This window comes from Procambarus clarkii, chromosome 18 (genome assembly GCF_040958095.1).
Source record: "Procambarus clarkii isolate CNS0578487 chromosome 18, FALCON_Pclarkii_2.0, whole genome shotgun sequence".
In the NCBI taxonomy this organism is placed as follows: domain Eukaryota; kingdom Metazoa; phylum Arthropoda; class Malacostraca; order Decapoda; family Cambaridae; genus Procambarus; species Procambarus clarkii.
This window is the reverse complement of record NC_091167.1, coordinates 14,553,053-14,561,295: the sequence shown is the minus strand read 5'-3', so window position 1 is coordinate 14,561,295 and position 8,243 is coordinate 14,553,053. Positions and strand designations below refer to the sequence as shown.

At 46.1% G+C, this 8,243-nt stretch overlaps 1 pseudogene; it reads right to left on the bottom strand.

Moving 5' to 3' along the window:
* Positions 1–7,966, bottom strand: part of LOC123754484 (DNA-directed RNA polymerase II subunit RPB1-like) — a 96,363-nt pseudogene extending 88,397 nt beyond the window's left edge.
* Positions 7,967–8,243: the final 277 nt, after the last annotated feature.

The window sequence follows — 8,243 nt, the reverse complement described above, 5'->3', positions numbered from 1 at the left end:
CTCGGATGGTAATCTTGGGCATAGCATTTTATCAAATCACCTCATTCTTTGGGGCACACGTGAGGAACACAAATGCAAACAAGCCTGCGAGTGCCGGCGGGGAAGTGGTTCATATAGCCTCGGCTATCACTTCCTTATGTCCGGTCGTGATGGTCAAGCGGATTAAGGCGTCCCTGTACATACCAGTTGTGGGAGTATGGGTTCGAGTCACTTCTGGGGTGTGAGTTTTCAGTTGTATATAGTCCTGGGGACCATTCAGGCTTGTTTGCATTTGTGTTCCTCACGTGTGCCCCAAAGAATGAGGTGATTTGATAAAATGCTATGCCCAAGATTACCATCCGAGTGCCGGCGGGGAAGTGGTTCATATAGCCTCGGCTATCACTTCCTTATGTCCGGTCGTGATGGTCAAGCGGATTAAGGCGTCCCTGTACATACCAGTTGTGGGAGTATGGGTTCGAGTCACTTCTGGGGTGTGAGTTTTCAGTTGTATATAGTCCTGGGGACCATTCAGGCTTGTTTGCATTTGTGTTCCTCACGTGTGCCCCAAAGAATGAGGTGATTTGATAAAATGCTATGCCCAAGATTACCATCCGAGTGCCGGCGGGGAAGTGGTTCATATAGCCTCGGCTATCACTTCCTTATGTCCGGTCGTGATGGTCAAGCGGATTAAGGCGTCCCTGTACATACCAGTTGTGGGAGTATGGGTTCGAGTCACTTCTGGGGTGTGAGTTTTCAGTTGTATATAGTCCTGGGGACCATTCAGGCTTGTTTGCATTTGTGTTCCTCACGTGTGCCCCAAAGAATGAGGTGATTTGATAAAATGCTATGCCCAAGATTACCATCCGAGTGCCGGCGGGGAAGTGGTTCATATAGCCTCGGCTATCACTTCCTTATGTCCGGTCGTGATGGTCAAGCGGATTAAGGCGTCCCTGTACATACCAGTTGTGGGAGTATGGGTTCGAGTCACTTCTGGGGTGTGAGTTTTCAGTTGTATATAGTCCTGGGGACCATTCAGGCTTGTTTGCATTTGTGTTCCTCACGTGTGCCCCAAAGAATGAGGTGATTTGATAAAATGCTATGCCCAAGATTACCATCCGAGTGCCGGCGGGGAAGTGGTTCATATAGCCTCGGCTATCACTTCCTTATGTCCGGTCGTGATGGTCAAGCGGATTAAGGCGTCCCTGTACATACCAGTTGTGGGAGTATGGGTTCGAGTCACTTCTGGGGTGTGAGTTTTCAGTTGTATATAGTCCTGGGGACCATTCAGGCTTGTTTGCATTTGTGTTCCTCACGTGTGCCCCAAAGAATGAGGTGATTTGATAAAATGCTATGCCCAAGATTACCATCCGAGTGCCGGCGGGGAAGTGGTTCATATAGCCTCGGCTATCACTTCCTTATGTCCGGTCGTGATGGTCAAGCGGATTAAGGCGTCCCTGTACATACCAGTTGTGGGAGTATGGGTTCGAGTCACTTCTGGGGTGTGAGTTTTCAGTTGTATATAGTCCTGGGGACCATTCAGGCTTGTTTGCATTTGTGTTCCTCACGTGTGCCCCAAAGAATGAGGTGATTTGATAAAATGCTATGCCCAAGATTACCATCCGAGTGCCGGCGGGGAAGTGGTTCATATAGCCTCGGCTATCACTTCCTTATGTCCGGTCGTGATGGTCAAGCGGATTAAGGCGTCCCTGTACATACCAGTTGTGGGAGTATGGGTTCGAGTCACTTCTGGGGTGTGAGTTTTCAGTTGTATATAGTCCTGGGGACCATTCAGGCTTGTTTGCATTTGTGTTCCTCACGTGTGCCCCAAAGAATGAGGTGATTTGATAAAATGCTATGCCCAAGATTACCATCCGAGTGCCGGCGGGGAAGTGGTTCATATAGCCTCGGCTATCACTTCCTTATGTCCGGTCGTGATGGTCAAGCGGATTAAGGCGTCCCTGTACATACCAGTTGTGGGAGTATGGGTTCGAGTCACTTCTGGGGTGTGAGTTTTCAGTTGTATATAGTCCTGGGGACCATTCAGGCTTGTTTGCATTTGTGTTCCTCACGTGTGCCCCAAAGAATGAGGTGATTTGATAAAATGCTATGCCCAAGATTACCATCCGAGTGCCGGCGGGGAAGTGGTTCATATAGCCTCGGCTATCACTTCCTTATGTCCGGTCGTGATGGTCAAGCGGATTAAGGCGTCCCTGTACATACCAGTTGTGGGAGTATGGGTTCGAGTCACTTCTGGGGTGTGAGTTTTCAGTTGTATATAGTCCTGGGGACCATTCAGGCTTGTTTGCATTTGTGTTCCTCACGTGTGCCCCAAAGAATGAGGTGATTTGATAAAATGCTATGCCCAAGATTACCATCCGAGTGCCGGCGGGGAAGTGGTTCATATAGCCTCGGCTATCACTTCCTTATGTCCGGTCGTGATGGTCAAGCGGATTAAGGCGTCCCTGTACATACCAGTTGTGGGAGTATGGGTTCGAGTCACTTCTGGGGTGTGAGTTTTCAGTTGTATATAGTCCTGGGGACCATTCAGGCTTGTTTGCATTTGTGTTCCTCACGTGTGCCCCAAAGAATGAGGTGATTTGATAAAATGCTATGCCCAAGATTACCATCCGAGTGCCGGCGGGGAAGTGGTTCATATAGCCTCGGCTATCACTTCCTTATGTCCGGTCGTGATGGTCAAGCGGATTAAGGCGTCCCTGTACATACCAGTTGTGGGAGTATGGGTTCGAGTCACTTCTGGGGTGTGAGTTTTCAGTTGTATATAGTCCTGGGGACCATTCAGGCTTGTTTGCATTTGTGTTCCTCACGTGTGCCCCAAAGAATGAGGTGATTTGATAAAATGCTATGCCCAAGATTACCATCCGAGTGCCGGCGGGGAAGTGGTTCATATAGCCTCGGCTATCACTTCCTTATGTCCGGTCGTGATGGTCAAGCGGATTAAGGCGTCCCTGTACATACCAGTTGTGGGAGTATGGGTTCGAGTCACTTCTGGGGTGTGAGTTTTCAGTTGTATATAGTCCTGGGGACCATTCAGGCTTGTTTGCATTTGTGTTCCTCACGTGTGCCCCAAAGAATGAGGTGATTTGATAAAATGCTATGCCCAAGATTACCATCCGAGTGCCGGCGGGGAAGTGGTTCATATAGCCTCGGCTATCACTTCCTTATGTCCGGTCGTGATGGTCAAGCGGATTAAGGCGTCCCTGTACATACCAGTTGTGGGAGTATGGGTTCGAGTCACTTCTGGGGTGTGAGTTTTCAGTTGTATATAGTCCTGGGGACCATTCAGGCTTGTTTGCATTTGTGTTCCTCACGTGTGCCCCAAAGAATGAGGTGATTTGATAAAATGCTATGCCCAAGATTACCATCCGAGTGCCGGCGGGGAAGTGGTTCATATAGCCTCGGCTATCACTTCCTTATGTCCGGTCGTGATGGTCAAGCGGATTAAGGCGTCCCTGTACATACCAGTTGTGGGAGTATGGGTTCGAGTCACTTCTGGGGTGTGAGTTTTCAGTTGTATATAGTCCTGGGGACCATTCAGGCTTGTTTGCATATATAATATATATATACGTTAAACTTACTAAAACTCACAAGTCAAAGAACTCACTCTCCTGTGAATGGGCTCGAACCTTGGTGGAAAGTCAGGTGTTGGCGCACCTTGACATAACCAGTACTCTACCTGTAGACCACCGCCGCGACAGATCATTAGAAGAGGTTGAATGTCGAGACTATTTCCGCAACAAATCCAACCTCCCAACGACACTAGTCCAAGCAAGAGATCAGAATTAATTTTCCTCGGTCCTGCACATTACCAGAGAGAACACGAGCTTCATATAGATTCACGATGATTTCATCTTGGGACATTTGACACAGCAACATTGGGAAAACACATTTTTCGGTCATGATGAATATCGGGACCTCAAAATCCATGCAACTGAAATCATTCGTTTGTTCTTTACTTTCACGTTTCCTTTTCTCGAAACTTTTTTCCAATTGTTCTAAGTTTAACAAAAGCGTTCGGGATGTCTCATTAGATTCATTTTGGAAATACAGTCTTTATATCTTGAATTAAGATACACTGCTAAGATATTCTACGTTCCTAATAAATACCTCTCCACTAACATAGCAGTGGAGAGGCAGTCAGTAAACTCCTTTACCGTGTTGAAGGCCACACACACACCTGTGCCTTAAGGTGCGTCTGGTCTATTAAATTACTGCTCTCCAGATTTAACCGGCCACGAAACAGATTAATTACTGCCACTGGATAACACTGCGAGAGTGCGTCATTTACTCATCAAAATTTGCAAAATACAACTCGCTGTATCTTCCTGTAACAAATAAATATATAAATATGTCGAATATATAGTAAATGTCCGAGGATTTGTGCTAAAAAAAAAAAAAAAAAAAAAAAAAAAACACTCGCTTCTGTGGGAATTCTCATTACCTGCTGATGTAGATCTGACCAAATGTAAACTGTGTCAACAAAATTATTCGCACACCCTCCGTCACTATGTGATGGAGTGCGAAAAGATACGTGAATTTAGAGACAATTCTATAACCAATGTTCCAGCGATGTGTCAATATTTCATTCAAAGTGATCTGCTACCAGAAATTTTAGCCAAATATCCCCAGTTTGCTAACTGTAGGTAGTAACTGAGAGATTGTAACCTATCCACCGCTGCCCACCGGATGGGGGGGCGGTGTGCAGGACAAACATATCAATTGTGACACTAGCTCTCCACATATGTCAGTTGCTTAATTTAGAAACTGTACTTGTGGTCGATCTCGAACCCATTGTTGATGTGACGACTTACACTGAATTTTGTAACTAGCTCATCAAGATTGTAACTTGCTTAGCTAAATGAATTGTGGGGTTCAGTCCCTGAGCCCATTATGTGCCTCTGTAACCCTTTCCACTACCGCCCACAAGATGGGTATGGGGTGCATAATAAACGAACTAAACTAAAAAACAAACTAGTTACGGTGTTATGGCTTGCACCAATATACAGCGTACTAGTATATGTTTGTACTATTTATAAAGTATCCATTGTGAAAGTAATGTAAAACTGTATATTTAAGTTTGCACATTGTAGATATTGCTCTCACTGTCTGCATAAGCTTACACAACCTTCAAGTTCCTCTACTTGCTCGTCTCATCACCCTGTCCATAACAGCTGTGTAGCAGTGACTCAGGACAGGTTCAGATGAAACGGGCTCCAACCTGCTGTTGGTAACCATTAATAACATGCAGTCAGAAGTCAGTGTTAACTAATATATCATTGAAACCCCAGTTAGGTATTCTAAAGATGTACTCCATTTCTCAGTGTACATGCCGTGAGTTTACTTCTACTTTGTTCAAAATTAAGTATAATTGTAGGTTGATCCCGACAGTCGATATAGGCCCTAGAAAACCTAGCCAGTATAATTTACTTTTACTTATCAATATCATCAATAAAAAACAGAATTCCTTTGCAGAAGCATTTATGTAAAATTACATTTGCAGCTAAATTGTACAAGAAAGATTTTATCTGGTCTAGTATTATGAAGCAATAATAAACATTATTATATATTAAAGATATCCCCGTCAATCTTTACTACGATAAATTAAGAACACTGGTGAACTAAATGTTGGGTCTGTTCTCCCACTGATATATCGCAAGTGCAGGTAGAAAAGTTCATGCAAGTTTTCAACTTATACATCATGGACGCCCTGCCCCTCATGTGAGTGGTAATGGATTAGAGGCACATATAATGGGCTCTGGAACCGAGCCCTTAAAATCGTGTAGGTGCGCAAGTTACAAACGTGTATCCTGGCTCACTCACACACCTGTCACAGTTATTATGTGTACCCTGGCTCTCTCACACACCTGCCACAGTTATTATGTGTACCCTGGCTCCCTCACACACCTGTCACAGTTATTATGTGTACCCTGGCTCTCTCACACACTTGCCACAGTTATTATGTGTACCCTGGCTCTTTCACACACCTGCCACAGTTATTATGTGTACCCTGGCTCTCTCACACACCTGTCACAGTTATTATGTGTACCCTGGCTCCCTCACACACTTGCCACAGTTATTATGTGTACCCTGGCTCCCTCACACACCTGCCACAGTTATTATGTGTACCCTGGGCTCTCTCACACACCTGCCACGGTTATTATGTGTACCCTGGGCTCTCTCACACACCTGCCACAGTTATTATGTGTACCCTGGGCTCTCTCACACACCTGCCACAGTTATTATGTGTACCCTGGGCTCTCTCACACACCTGCCACAGTTATTATGTGTACCCTGGGCTCTCTCACACACCTGCCACAGTTATTATGTGTACCCTGGCTCCCTCACACACCTGCCACAGTTATTATGTGTACCCTGGCTCCCTCACACACCTGCCACAGTTATTATGTGTACCCTGGCTCCCTCACACACCTGCCACAGTTATTATGTGTACCCTGGGCTCTCTCACACACCTGCCACGGTTATTATGTGTACCCTGGGCTCTCTCACACACCTGCCACAGTTATTATGTGTACCCTGGGCTCTCTCACACACCTGCCACGGTTATTATGTGTACCCTGGGCTCTCTCACACACCTGCCACAGTTATTATGTGTACCCTGGGCTCTCTCACACACCTGCCACAGTTATTATGTGTACCCTGGGCTCTCTCACACACCTGCCACAGTTATTATGTGTACCCTGGGCTCTCTCACACACCTGTCACAGTTATTATGTGTACCCTGGCTCTCTCACACACCTGCCACAGTTATTATGTGTACCCTGGCTCCCTCACACACCTGTCACAGTTATTATGTGTACCCTGGCTCTCTCACACACTTGCCACAGTTATTATGTGTACCCTGGCTCTTTCACACACCTGCCACAGTTATTATGTGTACCCTGGCTCTCTCACACACCTGTCACAGTTATTATGTGTACCCTGGCTCCCTCACACACCTGCCATAGTTATTATGTGTACCCTGGCTCTCTCACACACCTGCCACAGTTATTATGTGTACCCTGGCTCTCTCACACACCTGTCACAGTTATTATGTGTACCCTGGCTCTCTCACACACCTGCCACGGTTATTATGTGTACCCTGGCTCCCTCACACACCTGCCACAGTTATTATGTGTACCCTGGGCTCTCTCACACACCTGCCACAGTTATTATGTGTACCCTGGGCTCTCTCACACACCTGCCACGGTTATTATGTGTACCCTGGGCTCTCTCACACACCTGCCACAGTTATTATGTGTACCCTGGGCTCTCTCACACACCTGCCACGGTTATTATGTGTACCCTGGGCTCTCTCACACACCTGCCACGGTTATTATGTGTACCCTGGGCTCTCTCACACACCTGCCACAGTTATTATGTGTACCCTGGGCTCTCTCACACACCTGCCACAGTTATTATGTGTACCCTGGCTCTTTCACACACCTGCCACAGTTATTATGTGTACCCTGGCTCTTTCACACACCTGCCACAGTTATTATGTGTACCCTGGCTCTTTCACACACCTGCCACGGTTATTATGTGTACCCTGGGCTCTCTCACACACCTGCCACGGTTATTTCCGTGGCGAACATGTAGGCTACAGGGAACAGGTGTCCCCCCACCAACCACCTTCACTCTCCTCATAAGAAACACAGGCAGCAATATATAATGTAACTGACCTGATTTTGGCAATTTTTTATTAATGAAGCTTTGGTGATGAGGTGGACGATGAGTTTTTTTCTGGGCTTAAGCCTAGTGTTTCTTTTGGCGCTGATGCTTGGGACTCATCACTCTCCAGCGCCCGCTAAGGTGTACCAGGCTTGTGCACTTAGGAACATTGTTCACGCATCACCAGCAATATTCCCCCACCGCTCACACGGGGTATATCTATTGACTTGTGCTTGTATTTGTGAGAGAAGATTGTGTTTTGTAGAGGAAGGTGGGTCGGGCTCGTGGGGCTGGCGTCAACTGGCCCACATTGGCAAGTGTGGAGGTGTATATATATACACACACCAGCGGCCACCGTCGCCTTATCATGCCCAAATTGCTTCCCAACTCACCGTGTCCTTCTCGGGACAACATTCACGAGAGAATATATGTATATATATATATATATATATATATATATATATATATATATATATATATATATATATATATATATATATATATATATATACAATCTTTGGACAACACCCACCAGTGGGACTCGAACCCAGAAAGCACAACTACCTTGCAGTAGCTGG